Source organism: Nelumbo lutea, chromosome 4 (assembly GCF_056320005.1).
Source record: "Nelumbo lutea isolate HS-2025 chromosome 4, American lotus-T2T, whole genome shotgun sequence".
NCBI classification, from domain to species: domain Eukaryota; kingdom Viridiplantae; phylum Streptophyta; class Magnoliopsida; order Proteales; family Nelumbonaceae; genus Nelumbo; species Nelumbo lutea.
This window is the reverse complement of record NC_142687.1, coordinates 18,383,907-18,401,968: the sequence shown is the minus strand read 5'-3', so window position 1 is coordinate 18,401,968 and position 18,062 is coordinate 18,383,907.

Sequence of the window (18,062 nt, the reverse complement as noted above, 5' to 3'; positions counted from 1 at the left end):
CCGGATGGGTTCTCCCTCTCTTGGGATTACCCGAAGATACTTTCCTCAGTTTTGGGACACCTTTTACTAGTGACAAAGTGCGCAGTGAAGATCAAAACGAACTGGGGCCAGCTTTTTATTGACCCGGAAGCTAGGTTCTGGTACCAGGTGCGGACCACCCCTCTGAAGGTGGTGGTGAAGGCCACGCACATGCACGACTCGCTTGCCCTAGCGATGTGCATTTGCGACTGAAACGCGTCGACGTGGTCGTTGGGGTCGAAGGACCCATCATACTTGTCTAGAGAAGGGAGTTTGAAATCTCTAGGCAAGGGGACTGCCAAAAGTTCTACTGAAAGGGGGGAAGGAACTGAGAGAATGGGGACGGTTTTTACCTCGCCCGAGCTCGTTTCTTCCTTGCCTCTGAGCTCGGGTAGCACGCGAGTAGCAGTTCGGCGACGTCACCGGCGCCTTCGCCGGCACCTTCTTTGAGTGGGCCTGGTGCTGGCGCTACTTGCCTCCGTGTTGCCGAGCTCGATGGGCCCGAGTTGCTGGCCTGCTGCTAAGGCGCTGAAGCGGTTCTCCATGAGTGGAAACTCAGGCTTGGAGCATCGAGGTGACTTTGTTGGCGAGGTTCTTGACCCACCCGCGGGCTGCGAGGCGGGGGTTATCTTTCTTTGCTTTCGGCACGGGGATGAGGCCTGACTGTTAGGGGGGTTTTGCGGTCGGGAAGCCTCTCCTTGGTGAGGTCGTCCACCTTGGGGGGAGGCCTTGACCGGCTTTGAAACAGGGTGTCAGGGGGGGAGCGGTTGGTTCAAGGGTAGCTAAGGGAATTGTTGTTGATAATGGTGTTGGGAGAGGTGGTGCAACACCTGATGTTGTTGGAGCTGGTGCTGCTGGAACTGCTGCATTTGGGCCTGCATTGCCCGCATGCATTGCATCATATCATCTATCTGGTTTTGGCGGGTTTCCAGTGGGACAACAGTTAGTTCCGTGAAGTTCGTTTTGATGGGTAGTGGGAGAGGTGCCACCGCGTGTGGCACATTCCAGCTTGGGATCCCATCCACTGAAAGGGGGATGGCGAACTGCCCAATGCACACTGCCAGAGCATGAAGTTGCTCTCTGGTAGTGGCTGTTTCGGTTCCACGTCCGGCACTGCTAGAGGAGGCCATTTCAGTGTTGGAGTTTTTGAAAGGAGGGTAGGTATAAGAGATTTAGAGGGAGGCTTTTAGAAGCTATTTCCCACAGACGACGCCAATTGATGGAGCGCAATCCGGCCGATCTTAGTTGTCAACGAACTCGCCTTTGAGCTGGAGCGCCGGGGAGCCTGAAACGGGAAAGAAGAGAGCTCCGGGGGGAACCCGGTGTGATAACTCTGAAGCTCAAGTCAGTAATCTCTCAAAGGCAGAGTGTAGACCAGATAGCGCAAAGTTCACATACCTTGTTTGTTGGGGGCAAGGGGTTCTTATAATCACTTCGCACACTCGCTCCGAGGCCCTTGTCAGGTCGGGTATGATTACTCTTGCATCCGTCAATTCGGCCGTCGTCCTTTCTGCTGGGGAAGAACCGCCACTGCCTAACCGTCTCTCTAACTAGAGATGGCGGTGTCAGGTGGCAGTGGCAGGTGGCCGTTTTTAGAGTGCGGCCGTCAAGCGTCAGATCCCAAGTCAGTCGGGTGCGGCGCCCTCAGGTATGGACTTCCTCAGTGTCAGGCATGGTACGACTTGTTTGGTTTTGGTGCCCAGAAGGTGATGCGGAGTGATGAACGAGGCGAAGTCTTGAGTTCGGAGGTATGTATAGGGCGGGCCAGTTCGGCGAGGTATATCCTGAACTGAAGGTAGGCCAGTTCGGCGTGTATCCCGAACTGTTTACAAGGTTGGCCAATTCGGCGAGGTGTATTCCGAACTGTTACAAGATCGGCCAATTCAGCGAGCTGTATTCCGAACTGTTACAAGATCGGCTAATTCGGCGAGGTGTATCCCGAACTGTTACAAGATAGGCCAGCTCAGATTACTTTCTGGTTTGGGGCCAAGGGTGAGTTCGGGCCCCCAGTAGGGAGTTCGGTCCACTGGTGTCCCCTTGATGTTCGCGCTTTTAGGCTTGCTTTTGTGCCGAGCTGTTGTCTTTGCCACGTGTCGCATAACTGTGAGGTCGGGCCAAATCTTCCTTCATCAATTGCCCCCCACTCCTTGTGCCAAGGGTCTTGCCCTGGTGCGGGGAGTTTTGCGAGGTGGTAGGTGGATTTGTCCCATCCTTTGAATCTTGACTGCACGAGTTGCTTCTGCGAGGGTTCTTCGGTTTCCGAGAAGGCGGGAAACTGATGGCGCGTTTTGAATTTCAAAAATTTGCATCGCTGGGACGTGACAGCGGGTCAGAAAAAGGCGCTCCACTGCTGGACGTTCACTGGCATTTGTCAGGGAGAAGTGCGGCGCGGTCAGTTTCAGAAAGACGTGCGTCAGCGCGACGTCGGTTTCAAAAAGACGTGCGCTGACATTTCGCTTTTTTTAGAAAGATGTGCGCCAATCACGTCTCGACCTCAGGGGACATGCAGTCAGCGCAAATGTGGGCCGTCGGATCATCTTTGATCTGCACGGTCGGTTCTTGGTTACTGTAGCTATAAATAGTGGGGGACCCCAGTCGATTTGTCACTTCTGCGGTTTGCCTATTGAGCTCGCGTCCAACATTTCAGCTCGCGTCTAGGCTGGTTACATAGCCTCCAAGGTTTTTTTGTTGGTTCCCGTCTCCGAAGCCTTCAAAACTTTCACCCGGTGAGTACTTTCCTGAATCCACCTCCTTTCCTCAATGTCTAGCTTTGATAGCTCAGATGACTCTTCAACTAGGACTGACGTAGGTTCTACAAACCGAGTCATATCCCCCGACTGCCTCAGTGATCCTAAGGTGAAACCCGAGGACTATGAACCAGTAGGCCGAGCCGCTTCGGGCAGTTTGGCGTCTACCTCTCGCCGAGGTCGGATGCTAGACAGGTTTGGTCCCTCGACCATGATGCCTGAGGGGCTTCAATCTATACTTGTGTCTTACAATCTGCCTGGGGGGTATACATATTTTATTCCTTCGGGTAGCTTTCCTTAGGAGCACGGTCCTGATGAGATCATGATTTTTCGAGAGCAGCTCACTACGGGGTTGCGACTTCCTTTCCACCCCCTTCTCGTCGAAGTCATAAACCACTTCGGTGTCACCATTGGCCAACTTCATCCGAACTCTATTCGGAATCTGGTGGGGATAGTCTCCCTTTTTTGCGAGCAGAATTTCCCTTTAGACTTAGAGATATTCTCCTCCATCTTGATGCTCAAGAGACAGGCGGGTTCTCTTCCTGGGGGAAGACGGGCGTATTACCTTTCTCCTCGCCCAGGCTTTAAGCTTCTGCACGATCTTCCTAATAAAGTCTCGGCGTGGAAGCGGGACTACTTCGGTGTGCGAAGTGCACAAGGATGGCCCTTTCAGACCGGATGGGGTGAGGCCACTCCTGATTCAGGTGTTACTCTCAACAAAGAGACAGTGAAGGGCCTTCGGCAATGGAAACGGCTAGGTTTGAAGTGCCATTACTACTTAACGGAGGCCAAGCTTATTGCGGCTGGCCTGAGTTCGGGTAGGTTTCTAGTTCTACGGTTTCTTGTTGCTTTGTTCCTTTATTTTTTTCTGATGTCGAACTCGTTTCTGCAAGTGTGATGGACGCGGAGAGAACTCGTGGGGGGCGTCTGTTCCAAGGTATGAAGAGGAGGGAGCGGGTCGCCAAGCGAACTCGTACTGAGCTACCCCCGGAAGAGGAGCCTCAAGTTCCAGACAACACGCCGGAGGATCTGCCCAGGGAGCCCGAGGTGACTCCACCGATGCGTGAAATTGCCGGGGTGCCTTACGTTGAGACCACTTATACGGGCGCTCCTCCAAACTCAAGTGCTCCTGCTCACTCTGGGTCCGCTCATACGCAAGCTGAGCCCTCGGGTTCGGCAGCTCAAGGGGAGTTCAGGAGCGTGTTAACGCCGAACTACGCTCTTCAGAAGAGTAGGGAGGCTACTTTCCCTGAGGAGATCGTGGCGTGGATCGATCTTCCTTTGAACCAGGTCGCCTGCCGCGCCGTAACTCATGCTATGGTGGTAAGTCAGATTTCGTCTGCCTTTTTCATTTTCTGTCGCTTTTGCTGTCATTGCTCACTTGTTTCTTTTGGTAGGTGAATTCTTCAATTCATGCCTTAGCAGACCAAGTGGAGAGGACCTCCCGACAGGCGCGAGCTGCTAAGGCTGCCGCTTATGCTACTGAAGAGGCTTTCCGTGCTGCAGAGGCGAATACCCGAGCTGCTGAGGCGGCTGCTTATGCTGCCGAAGAGGCTGCTCGCGTCGCAATGGCCAGGCAGGCGAGGTCTCAGCGTGATGCCGAGGCCATGGGGGTCGTTGTCAAGCACATGGCAAACTTGAAGTTGGATTTTCAGCATCAAGTCGAATATCTTCAGGAGGACATCAGGGAGAAAACGCAGATTTTTTCCCAAGGCATTGAAGACACCAAGAAGAAGGGCGTTGAAGACTACATTGCCTGTCCGCGTTTTGACGATCTGATGGTGGATTTTACAGGAGGGGGTTCAAACTAAGCCGGTGGATGATCCGAAACACATACCCCGACCTTGATGTTAGTGCCATATCCACTTCGTGTATAACTCAGGAGATGGCCAATGCTGCCGATGGCGAGCCGGAATCTGAAGGAGAGGCAAGGCCTTCGGGTGTTGTTGAAGTGCCTTCTGATGGCGAAGAAGTAGCTCCAGGCATGTAACAATTTTTTTTTTTTATAAGTGCCTTCTGATGGCCAATGTACTATTTCTTGCAACGGAATAGATAATCTTTTTGCCCACATGTTTCTTTTTCCCGAACTGTTTCTTTGTCGAGCTGATAATATGCCCTTTTCTTTGCTTGTTTACGGCGATGTTCCTCTTGGCTCTGCATCGTGGCCCATAGGACCTGATTTCGTCCACTTCGTTTGGCGGTTTATAGGTAGTATCACCTTAAGTTCACGATGTTCCACGCTCGAGGTACTTGTTTGCCTTCCAAGGTTTCGAGCTCGTATGCACCCCCGAGCGCTCTCTTTACTTTATAGGGCCCTTCCCAGTTTGGTCCAAGTTTGCCCACGCCGGGTTCGGGCACCATAATCTTACGAAGGACCAGGTCGCCAACTCGGAAGCTTCGTTGCTTTACTCTGGCATTGTAGTAGCGAGCTACCTGCTGCTGGTAGACCGCTATCCGGATATGCGCGAGGTCCCTTACCTCATCTAGTAGGTCAAGATTGGTACGTAACTCATCTCCGTTTGTCCGATCATCGTACGTTTCTAGTCGCAATGTTGGTACTTTGATTTCCGCCGGGATCATTGCTTCAGTGCCGTAGGTGAGGTTGAAGGGGGTTTCTCCCGTGGCAGTTTTTTCTATAGTTCGGTGAGCCCACAAGACACTTGGTAGCTCTTCGGCCCACAGTCCCTTAGCTCGATCCAGACGTGCTTTCAGTCCGCGCAGGATGGCTCTGTTCATTACTTCCGTCTGACCATTTGTCTGCGGGTGCACGATTGATGTGAAGTTTTGCCGAATCCCCATGTTCTGACACCACTCTCGGAACTTGATATCCTCGAGCTGTTTCCGTTGTCGGAAATTAATACCCGAGGTAATCCAAAACGACATACTATGTTCTTCCAAAAGAAGTTCTGTATGTTCCGGGCCGTAACAGTTGCCAGAGGTTCGGCTTCTATCCACTTCGTGAAGTAATCTACTGCAACAAGTAAGAATTTTCTTCCGCCTGTTGCTGGCGGGAATGGTCCCATGAGGTCGATGCCTCATTGTGCAAAGGGTCACGGGTTGGTGAGGTATTTTAGGTCGGAAGCAGGCTAATGGTGGATATTGGCATGTTTCTGACACTTGTCACATTTCTGACAAGCTCGACGGCTTCTGCCTTCATCGTTGGCCAGTAGTATCCTTGTCAAAGTGCTTTTTGGGCGAGTGCTCTACCCCCCAAGTGTCCGCCGCACAAGCCTTCGTGAGTGTCGCGGAGTACGAACTCGGCTTCGGCAGGTCGCAGGCAACGCAAGTAGGGGAGCGTATAGGATCGTCGGTATAACCGTTCGTCTATTATGACGTATTTGGCTGTCTGGCGCTACACCCTCTTGGCCGCATTGCGTTCTGCAGGGAGGGTTCCGTCTATCAGGAAGCTCGCGAGTGGGTCGATCCAGCTCGCCTCTGCTTTGATGACGGGAGCGACCTCCTCTGCCCCCCCGAGAATACTAGGCCGAGGTAAATCCTCTATGTACATGGTTCTCACGTTGTTGTGACTTGTGCTGGCTAACCGGGACAGAGCGTCGGCCTCAGTGTTCTCTGACCTCGGGATTTGCCTGATGAAGTGTGACTGGAAGTTGAGCAGGGCCTCTTTTACTTTCGCCAAATATGCGATCATGGAGAGCTCGCGTGCTTCATACTCTCCCGTAACTTGATTGACTACAAGCTGGGAATCGCTACAGATGACCAAGTGCTTTGCCTTTACCTTTCGCGCTAAGTTCAGCCCGGCTATCAGTGCTTCATACTCTGCCTCGTTGTTGGATGCCACGAACTCAAAGCATAGTGCGTATTCTAATTTTGTGTCGCCCAGATTGCATAAGACTATTCCAGCCCCGCTGCCTTGCTGGTTCGAGGAATCATCCACGTGAAGGATCCATGGCTCCTCATCCTAGTTCGCGTTTTGCCTGACCAGGAGAGATGCCACACTGGCTGCTACTTCACGGGGTTCAGACTCTATTGGCTCGAGAGCTCTGGGTTCTCCCGAACTGGGGACCTCGGGCTCGACCTGTAGGGCTTCGTTGCTGAAAGTGCACTCGGCGATAAAATCTGCCAGAGCTTGGGCCTTAATTGCGGTCCAAGGTTTGTACTGGAGATCGTACTCACTGAGTTCAATGGTCCATTTCGCCAGCTTACCGGAGACCTCGGGCTTCAGCAAAACTTGTCTTAGGGGTTTGTCGGTCAAGACAACGACAGTGTGAGCTTGGAAGTACAGGCGAAGTTTCCGAGCTGACATCACTAGTGCATAGGCAATTTTTTCTATCTGCGGTACCTTGTTTCTGCTCCCTACAGAATTTTACTAACATAATAGACGGGCCGCTAGACCCGATCTACTTGCTTTACTAATACCGAACTGATCACTTCGTCGCTCGCCGAGAGGTACAGTTCTAGGACTTCGCCCTCCTCGGATCTGGCTAAGGTTGGTACGGTGGCGAGTTAAGTCTTTAGCTCGTCGAACGCGAGCTAACAATCTCGGGTCCATTCGAACCCTTTGCCTTTGATTGCCTTGAAGGAAGGCAGGCAGTGGTTTGCCGACTTGGACATGAAGCGGCTCAGAGCAACTATGCGGCCGTTTAGCCTTTGAACTTCTTTTACTTTCCGAGGTGGTCTCATATCAAGGATGGCCCTTATTTTGTCCGGGTTGGCCTCAATGCCGCGCCAGTTGACGATGTACCCTAGGAACTTACCCGAGGTGACTCCGAATACACACTTGTTTGGGTTTAGTCTCGTGTTATACTGACGCAGAATTTGGAAGACAAAATCCAAGTCTCTTATTAATTCTCGCGAAAATTGTGTTTTGACGACCATGTCATCTACATAACACTCGATTTTCATGCCAATTAAAGGCTGAAATGTTTATTTACAAGTCTTTGAAAGATCGCACCAGCATTCTTTAGCCCGAAGGGCATGACCTTGTAACAGTACAGGCCGAACTCGGTAATGAAGCTGGTTTTTTCTTGGTCAGACTGGTCCATCTTAATCTGGTTGTAGCCTAAGTAGGCATCCAAGAAGCTTAGCAGCTCGTGTCCCGAGGTCGCGTCCACGAGGCGGTCAATTCGGGGTAGGGGGAGGCAGTCTTTTCGGCAAGCTCGGTTCAGATCGGTGTAGTCGACACACATGCGCCACTTGCCGTTGGCTTTTTTCACCAGCACTGGGTTGGATACCCAACTCGGGTAATGAACTTCCCTTATGAAGTCCGCTGCGAGGAGCTTTTCGACTTCGTCGTCGACCGCTCTCCAATGCTCTGGGGCTAAGTTGCATTTCTTCCGTCTAATGGGTCTGACTACAGGGTTAGTGTTAAGCTTGTGAGTTATGAGGCCAGGGTCAATACCGGGCATATCTACCGCGAACCATGCAAAAATATCTAAATTTTGGAGTAAGAACCTCACCAGTTCAATTCGCAAAGGCTCCTTGACGAAGGTGCCGATCTGTAGAGTTCGCGTCGAATCTGTAGCCGAGGTCGGGACTGCGACTGTTTCCTCAGTGGGTGAAGCTCGTTCCTCGCCCTGCTCCGCAGGTCGCTCTAGTTCGAGGTCGTCGGCTACCTTGTTTTTTCCCTTTAGGGCGGCAACATAGCATTTGCGGGACTCGAGTTGGTCGCCCCGCGCTACCCCCACACCGAAGTCCGTGGGGAACTTCATTGCCAGATAATAGGTGGAGACCACTGCACGCAAAATATGCGTAATTGGTCGCCCTATTATGGCGTTGTATGGGGAGGGATTCGCGACCACCAGGAAATCGTGGTTGAGTCTTACCGCGCACGGCCATGTGCCGACTTCCACAGGTACTGTTATTTTTCCCAAGGGCCTGACTTCCTCTCCGCTGAAGCCTACCAGAGGAGTGTGAGTGGGTTTCAAATCGCTTTTCTGCAACTGCAATTGGTCGAACGCCGATTTGAATAGTATGTCCGCCGAACTGCCTGAGTCGACCAGCACGCGTCGGACTTCAAAGTCGCTGATCCTTAGCTTTATGACGAGCGCGTCGTCGTGGGGGTAGTGAACACCTCGCGCGTCGTCTTCTGTAAAAAAGATCGGTTCTTCCTTCTTCGGCCTCTTGGGAGGGTTCTTCTCTTCTCGGGCTGCTTCGCGAACTGACATCCTTGCTGCCACCGAAGTGCATTCTACCACCACCGAACCGCCAACTATCACGTGGATGGTTCCCCGGACTGGCCTTTCTTCTGGGGGAGGTCGTTGCAAGACTTCGGCCGGTCTGTTGCTTGGCTCGGGGACATCCTTCCCATGTTCCCCTTGCCGACCTGCTTTATTACTATTGTCATAGTGTACAAAATTTCTTAAGTACCCGCGACGGATGAGTCCTTCTATCTCGTCACGGAGATTATTACATTGCTCGGTGCTATGACCGTGATCTTTATGAAAACTACAATATAAATTTTTGTTCCTCTCGTTGGGGTTTTTCTTCAGGCTAGGTGGCCACTTTACGTAAAGCGCGCCCTTGATCGTCATCAGAATCTCGGTCCACCTTGCGTTCAATGGCGTGTAATCCATCCAAACTGCTAAGGGAGCTCGAGACGGCTGGCTCGGTTTCGCCTCTCGGTTATGGCCTCTTCTGTCGCCGGGGTTGGAGGGCTGCTCGCCCTCTCTTTTTCTTTTTTCCACCCCGCCTTTGATTCTCTGGTTGATCGCTTCCTCTGTTCTCATAAACTTGTCCGCGAGCTTGAGGAAGTCGGCCACGGTTGCTGGCTGGCTGGCCACCATGTGCCATTTGAACTCTTTGTGCGTCACCCCTCTTTTGGCCACGGCGAGCTGTACCGCGGGGTCTAACCGAGGGATCTGCAAACATGCTTCATCGAACCGTTTGATGTAGCTCCGGATGGGTTCTCCTCTCTTGGGATTACCCCGAAGATACTTTCCTCAGTTTTGGGACACCTTTTACTGGTGACAAAGTGCGCAGTGAAGATCTACACGAACTGGGGCCAGCTTTTTATTGACCCGGAAGCTAGGTTCTGGTATCAGGTGCGGACCACCCCTCTGAAGGTGGTGGTGAAGGCCACGCACATGCACGACTCGCTTGCCCTAGCGATGTGCATTTGCGACTGAAACACGTCGACGTGGTCGTTGGGGTCGAAGGACCCATCATACTTGTCTAGAGAAGGGAGTTTGAAATCTCTAAGCAAGGGGACTGCCAAAAGTTCTGCTGAAAGGGGGGAAGGAACTGAGAGAATGGGGACGGTTTTTACCTCGCCCGAGCTCGTTTCTTCCTTGCCTCTGAGCTCGGGTAGCACGCGAGTAGCAGTTCGGCGACGTCACCGGCGCCTTCGCCGGCGCCTTCCTTGAGTGGGCCTGGTGCTGGCGCTACTTGCCTCCGTGTTGCCGAGCTCGATGGGCCCGAGTTGCTGGTCTGCTGCTAAGGCGCTGAAGCAGTTCTCCATGAGTGGAAACTCAGGCTTGGAGCATCGAGGTGACTTTGTTGGCGAGGTTCTTGACCCACCCGCGGGCTGCGAGGCGGGGGTTATCTTTCTTTGCTTTCGGCACGGGGATGAGGCCTGACTGTTAGGGGGGTTTTGCGATCGAGAAGCCTCTCCTTGGTGAGGTCGTCCACCTTGGGGGGAGGCCTTGACCGGCTTTGAAACAGGGTGTCAGGGGGGGAGCGGCTGGTTCAAGGGTAGCTAAGGGAATTGTTGTTGATAATGGTGTTGGGAGAGGTGGTGCAACACCTGGTGTTGTTGGAGCTGGTGCCGCTGGAACTGCTGCATTTGGGCCTGCATTGCCCGCATGCATTGCATCAGATCATCTATCTGGTTTTGGCGGGTTGCCAGTGGGACAACAGTTGGTTCCGTGAAGTTCGTTTTGATGGGTAGTGGGAGAGGTGCCACCTCGTGTGGCACATTCCAGCTTGGGATCCCATCCACTGAAAGGGGGATGGTGAACTGCCCAATGCACACTGCCAGAGCATGAAGTTGCTCTCTGGTAGTGGCTGTTTCGGTTCCACGTCCGGCACTGCTAGAGGAGGCCATTTCAGTGTTGGAGTTTTTGAAAGGAGGGTAGGTATAAGAGATTTAGAGGGAGGCTTTTAGAAGCTATTTCCCACAGACGACGCCAATTGATGGAGCGCAATCCGGCCGATCTTAGTTGTCAACGAACTCGCCTTTGAGCTGGAGCGCCAGGGAGCCTGAAACGGGAAAGAAAGCTCCGGGGGGAACCCGGTGTGATAACTCTGAAGCTCAAGTCAGTAATCTCTCAAAGGCAGAGTGTAGACCAGATAGCGCAAAGTTCACATACCTTGTTTGTTGGGGGCAAGGGGTTCTTATAATCACTTCGCGCACTCGCTCCGAGGCCCTTGTCAGGTCGGGTATGATTACTCTTGCATCCGTCAATTCGGTCGTCGTCCTTTCTGCTGGGGAAGAACCGCCACTGCCTAACCGTCTCTCTAACTAGAGATGGCGGTGTCAGGTGGCAGTGGCAGGTGGCCGTTTTTAGAGTGCGGCCGTCAAGCGTCAGATCCCAAGTCAGTCGGGTGCGGCGCCCTCAGGTATGGACTTCCTCAGTGTCAGGCATGGTACGACTTGTTTGGTTTTGGTGCCCAGAAGGTGATGCGGAGTGATGAACGAGGCGAAGTCTTGAGTTCGAAGGTATGTATAGGGCGGGCCAGTTCGGCGAAGTGTATCCCGAACTGCTACAAGGTTGGCCAGTTCGGTGAGGTATATCCCGAACTGAAGGTAGGCCAGTTCGGCGTGTATCCCGAACTGTTTACAAGGTTGGCCAGTTCGGTGAGGTGTATTCCGAACTGTTACAAGATCAGCCAGTTCGGCGAGGTGTATTCCGAACTGTTACAAGATCGGCCAGTTTGGCGAGGTGTATCTCGAACTGTTATAATGTAGGCCAGCTCGGATTACTTTCTGGTTTGGAGCCAAGGGTGAGTTCGGTCCGCTGGTGTCCCCTTGGTGTTCGCGCTTTTAGGCTTGCTTTTGTGCCGAGCTGTTGTGCCGATAAAATAGGAGGGATAAGTAACTCAACTAACATATATAAATATTTATCACTTAAATAGGTTGGTTTACTTGTTTATTCTAATAATTGTGCACTTACTTTGTATGTGACAATTTTTTTATAATATCGATGATAATAAATAATATGTTTTCAAATTTTTTTACAATTTTATTCTTATTGATCTCACATATTTTGTTTAATATGACAAATATACAATATTAAAGATATGTCCAAATGTATTCTACATTTTTTTGTATTTTTTTATACTTTTGTTTGTTTTCGTTCTTTTTAATTTTTATTATTATTTAATTATGACATCAAGGATTTACACATTTATTGTTGATTTTCTATTAAATAGGAAAGCAACTCCATTTTGGGTTGATTTTAATTTTTTTTCATTTTTATGGTCAATAAAACAATTATTCTTTGGCACACTTATTTTTTAATATGGTCAATTAATATAAGAGTTAATGAAAAATGGGAGTTAATTCCCTAAATATAAGACTTAATGATAGGGAATTAAATGAAGAGAAAAGTAGTAGCTCAAATTACATTTTATGCCCTCATAATTGGAGAGATTAAATTTAAAAATAAGGGTATTCTAGTCAAGAATAAGATTCAATGAATGTTATTGGGAGTTATTACGTACCTTAAATATAAGATTTAATGAGGATGACTTGAATGAGAAAAAAATGGTTACTCAAATTACATTTCTCCTTTACAATGAGAGGGACCGAATTAAAAAACTGGGATATTTTAATCAAACAAAAAGTGTGCACGCACAAGTTCCTTTTGTCTATTTGAAATGAAAGAGTAATGACAAAACCCATGTCCAAGAATCTTTGGCTGATGACTCAACAATAGCAAAAGCAATCGGGAATATACAGTTATTCCCATCCAATGCAACTACAAATAATACATAGTCACAATTTGGTTGCTTCAAACGACAGCCATCTAAACCAATAAATGGGCAACAACCCTCCATAAAACTGACCTTCATGGCATTTAAACACACAAAAAATATTTGAAACTGTCCCGAGGAATCTTCCTTGTAACTTATCTTTTTTTTTTTATCAATAATCCTTGTAACTTATCTTCACCACACTCACTAGATTTGAATTCAATAATACATGACAGTAATCAGGTAACTTTAGGTACTACTCACTCTGGATGCCAAGAATACCACTGACTTATTAATATCAACCCTAAACTCTTTGTAAGTATTTTCAGACTTAGGTTATCTATGAACTTGTTCTTGTACCTTTTTGCAAGCCATGTACTACTTGGCTTGCCATACTTCAAAGCCCATGCACATTCACACCTGTCTACAAAAGTTTTGATCTAGAGTGCCTCCCTATCCTGCATCCAAGAGGCATATATATGCCAACCACACATTTACTTACAGACAGCGGTAACCTTCTCATTGTTGTTCTTGACATAATCAAACTCTATGCCATTGACAATTACAAATGTCACCTGAGCCTCCCTAAATGTTGATGGATTTGGGAATGTCAGCCCCACTGACAACTATGGTGCATTCATCTCCCTCTTAGGTATAACTGACTCAAAATGTGGGGCTTGTTCATCACCCGAATCATGTGCACCATGCAACTCAAACGACTGCTCATAATCATCTAACATATCTGGTCCAATTACATCCGTTTCAGCTGGTGTACATCCAACTCCATTATAAGGTTCATAATGAGCATGTTGTGCATCATTAGGATGGACAGGGTTTGAGGTTTGCCCATCACAACAATCATGTGCTGCACTTTTTTCCTCATCTAATGATGTACATTGGTCGTCGTCTTCAAGATTATCACCACTCATTTAAATAATCAACATCGTCATTATCACCATCAAAACTCCCATAATCAACATTAGTGCCAACTTGGGGCTTATCCTCACCATCCACCCCATGTGGGATAGGGTCAGCATTGTCAACATCATGAACCACATACATGTTTATGTGAGGCTTGTCTTCATGTGTTGCACACATACTTAACACATCCCTATCATTTTTCATAGGTGCCAACCCATCTCTCAAGTCAAATCCTGGATTCCTATAAAACACCTTCTACTTATCAAAACACTCTAGCTCCTTCAACATTGTATTTATCTCAATAAACGACAACAAAGCACCATCCACTGTCACATCACCACCACAATAAATTAATGTTGGCAATTCAACAAATGTGCCACCATGGTGGATGAAAATGGTAAACATTGCAAGAAAATCTAGTAGTTTTGGAAAATATATAGTTATCAACAGTATAATCAATTCATTTACCAAGTGTACCATAAAAAAAAAAAAACATAAAATAATGTCCCCCCTTTTTTATACCCCACTAGAGTAACATAAAAAAAGGGCAGATGTTCCCCTCTCCTACCCCTAACACTGACAATGATAAGTCAAATACCCAAATCAATTCTCAGGCGGAGGACAAGATAGGGGACCATAATAAAGGATTATGGGTTAAACAAAAAACATTTGAAACTCATAAACTAACAAAACATGTGAAACTCAGGAAAAGTGGAGTTTTTCGAAAAACAATTAGGAAACATTATGGGTTAAACAAAAGATATTCGAAACTCGTAAACTGACAACATGTGAAATTAACAACAGGAAAAGTAGGGTTTTTCGAAAAACAATTAGGAACCATTTTGGGTTAAAGAAAAGATTCAATATGAGAAATTAACAAAAAAGGGAAAATGTTGACTCCTTTGTTTACCCTTCTTCTCCGGCGACGACAATATCTGTTCGTCCTCTCTAGCGATGACAATATTCTTTTGTCTTCTCCAACGATGATGGTGGTATGAAAACTTCTCTTCTCCGCTAAAGAGTGTGGACGGAATGAAAACACTCGTTTGCAAGGGTTTTGTTCGTTAGCGGCGACTAGGAACACTGACAAAGTCCTTTTTGGCAATGATTTTACGAGCGAATAAGCGGGCGGCGAATGCTACAACTTCGAACATTGACTGTGTTAAACAGTGTTTGGTTGAAGCGAATAAGGGTTTACACACACGGGCAGTTTTATCATTTTGAAAAAATGACACCCTCTATTCTTCACACCGCAAGGGGGTTTTTTGTCATTGCACATGTGCGTTAATGCCCATTGATGGTCATGGACCAACTTGACACTTCTTGAGTGTTTGGATATTAGGTGACACTATCCCCAAAGTTTATGATACTAAAGTGAAATTTACCCTATATTCAATGACAATAATTATTTTTTATTATTTTTTTTCCATTCATTCATTCATTCTTTAATTTTAAGTGAAAAGCACAAATTCAAAATCTGGGTTCAGGTACTTTATTATCCACAATGGATTCGACACAACAAACTCTAGGAAGAAAAGTAGCTATTTCAGATAATCAATGTGCAACTTTATTGGCACCTAAAAAAAACCAATAACCAAATGATAACAAAGCAATTCGTATTTATCCTAATTCATGCCAAATTTTCATTAGTTAAAGCTTTCTAGACACCATGCTTTGCATGCGTGTATTATATTAATTTGCCTTCGCATGTGTGTACATTAAAATACATATATTTATATATTTATATAGTATTTTCAACTTAATGATTTGGCCACAATATTGTGAAACCAAATGATTAAACCATAGGCCTTTTTTTTATAGAAAACCATTGACCTATTTCACCTGTTCATGAATAGAGTATTGGTTGTTGTATTAATTTTAATTCTATTTTTTATATATAATAATTAGTAAAAATACATGTTTGAGTATTAAGCATATATATTTGGATTTAACTTTTATGATCTGCATCAAAACCAAAACAAATATTTTCTTTATATAATATAGATAGATGACATTATGAACTTACCTATTGATATGAAAAACTCATTCAACCTTTGGATTGGGTTTTAAAACAGTAAAACACTATACTTATACATGCGGTGGATTTGATTGAATCAATGTCAATTTATTATATATAGTTCGATTTGATTAACAAGGTGTTTCCATGGTGCATTGCGTATGAGGTATGGTGTGTTTAGATACTTGAGCTTAAGAGTGTAATTGGATCGGCTTAGGATTGAACCTCATTCAGTCCAAAATCAATTTGGATGGATTGGATGGACCAATAAGACATATTGGATTGGACCAATTTGGTCTAAAATATTTATTAGATTGGATTGAACATGGTCCATCCGTAATAAATTTATATTGGATTGGGTTGGATTAAGACAATATCTCATCCATTGATATAAGATAAGAATATAGGTGTCAATGGACCAAGTTAGGGTTGAAACCAATCTAAATCAAAACAAATTTGAACAGATTGGATGGTCCAGACATTGAACTGGACTGGTCTAAAATGATCCAAAATATTCATTAGACTGGATTGGACCTAGTTCATTTATAATGTATTCACATTGGACTGGATCGGATTGGACCAAATCCAGTCCAATTGACACCTCTGCTTGAGCTCTATTCTTATATAATTGAAGAAACCACATGTTTAAACCACATTTGGGGATATATTATCAGCAAAGTTTAAAAGAAATTATTGTAGTCATTTATTACATCATATATAATAATTATTCAATTTACCGTGGTGTGGATTAAAGTAGAAGATTTTATGATAAAAATTATAATTATAAATGGTTTCAAAACACACACCCATCTCTAAAAGAGTACCTACTCTAATGGTGTTGTATTCCATGAGCAAGTGATCCATAGAAAGTAAATATTCCAATCTCCCTATTGGATTCGGATTCAAATACCATCAAACAATACATCTACGGGTGTGGTCTCCAGCGTTTTTGTTTTTTATATTTTGGGAAATTTTTTTAAACTATCTTTATAGTTTAGCTAATTGACTAATTCACCTTTACTGTTTACAAATTCTCTTAAACTACCCATATCAATTTTGGTAATTGTCTAAAACCTCCCCTACCATTAACTCTCCGTTATAAACCGTTCACATGTGACATCACATGACTGATATATTTTTTAAAAATCTCTAAAATACCCTTTTGTCATAGAAAACTCCAAGCGCTAAAACCATGAACAGGAACTCCATTACAGAGATTCAAAGCAAAGCACAACAGAACCAAAGACAACCTTTTTCTTTTCGAACCAAGGGACAAACAAGCGTTTGGGTGTTTTCTTTCTCCCTCTATTTTTTTCTTATTTATTCTTGTTTACGTCTCTAACAATGATGGCCTCTCATCTATACAATTTGCAATTACATATAGTGCCATTGCTTCTTTAAAACGGTGACTGCTATTATTAAGCAATTAACAAATTATAACTAAAATAAAAAAATAAAAAAAATCAATAGCTTATCTACTACCAAATTGTGGTAGAAAGAAACATGAAAAAAATAACTATCCTGTTTTGATATGATATTAAGAGGCATAGTCACCTTAATTATAACGCCATTGACTTCGAAATTAGAACTATTATTGGTGTTGGTATAGTAGAATGTCTCCCTGAGATAAATTGTTGTGCGGATACAAGTTGTGGAGACATAACCTTTAGAACTTAATTAGGTTGATCAAGAAGAAATGAGAGAGAGAGAGAAAGGATTGGGGGAGGACGAGGAGCCTAGGATTCCCATAGCATAAGTGGGATTCTGGAGCTCAAAGCGGAGATCAAGAGGGTCAAGATGGAGGGTATTGTTGATGTGGAATGAATAGGGGCGTAAACAAATTGAATTCGAATTAGATTAAGCAATATCTAAATTTAAATTTAATTAAATATTTGAATATTCGATTCAATTAGTTGATTATTTTAGGTAATTAATAAATATATAAAATAAATATTTTATTTATATAAAGTATATAAATATATAAATCATTCATATAATTTAATTATTATATATATAAATTATATTATACATTTAAATATTTTATACATTATATATAAGAATTAAATAATCGATCAAATTTGGATATTTATTGAATCAAATCAGATCGTATCAGAATTCTAATCCGATTACCTATCTGGTATGAATAAAATATCCGATTTCGACCGATTATATATTTGAATTATTCGAATCTGATTCGATTATATTGAATCTCGAATTTAAAATTGGATTTTCGAATATCGTTGACACCCCTAGGAATTATGGCTTGTAGAGGCGCATCACCCTGAAGGCTAGGGAGTGTGATCCTGATGTGGCGCTCATGGCTCTCTACTTCCACTTCTCCCACTCTCTCAATTTAGTTGCAAGAGGAAGTCACGGGAATAAGAATGAATGCTATTAAATTTGTTCTTTTTGTTATGTTTATAGCCTTCCATGAATTCCTACTCCGTTCCCTTCCAAATTGAATCCAAATTTGCTTTGGTTCTGAC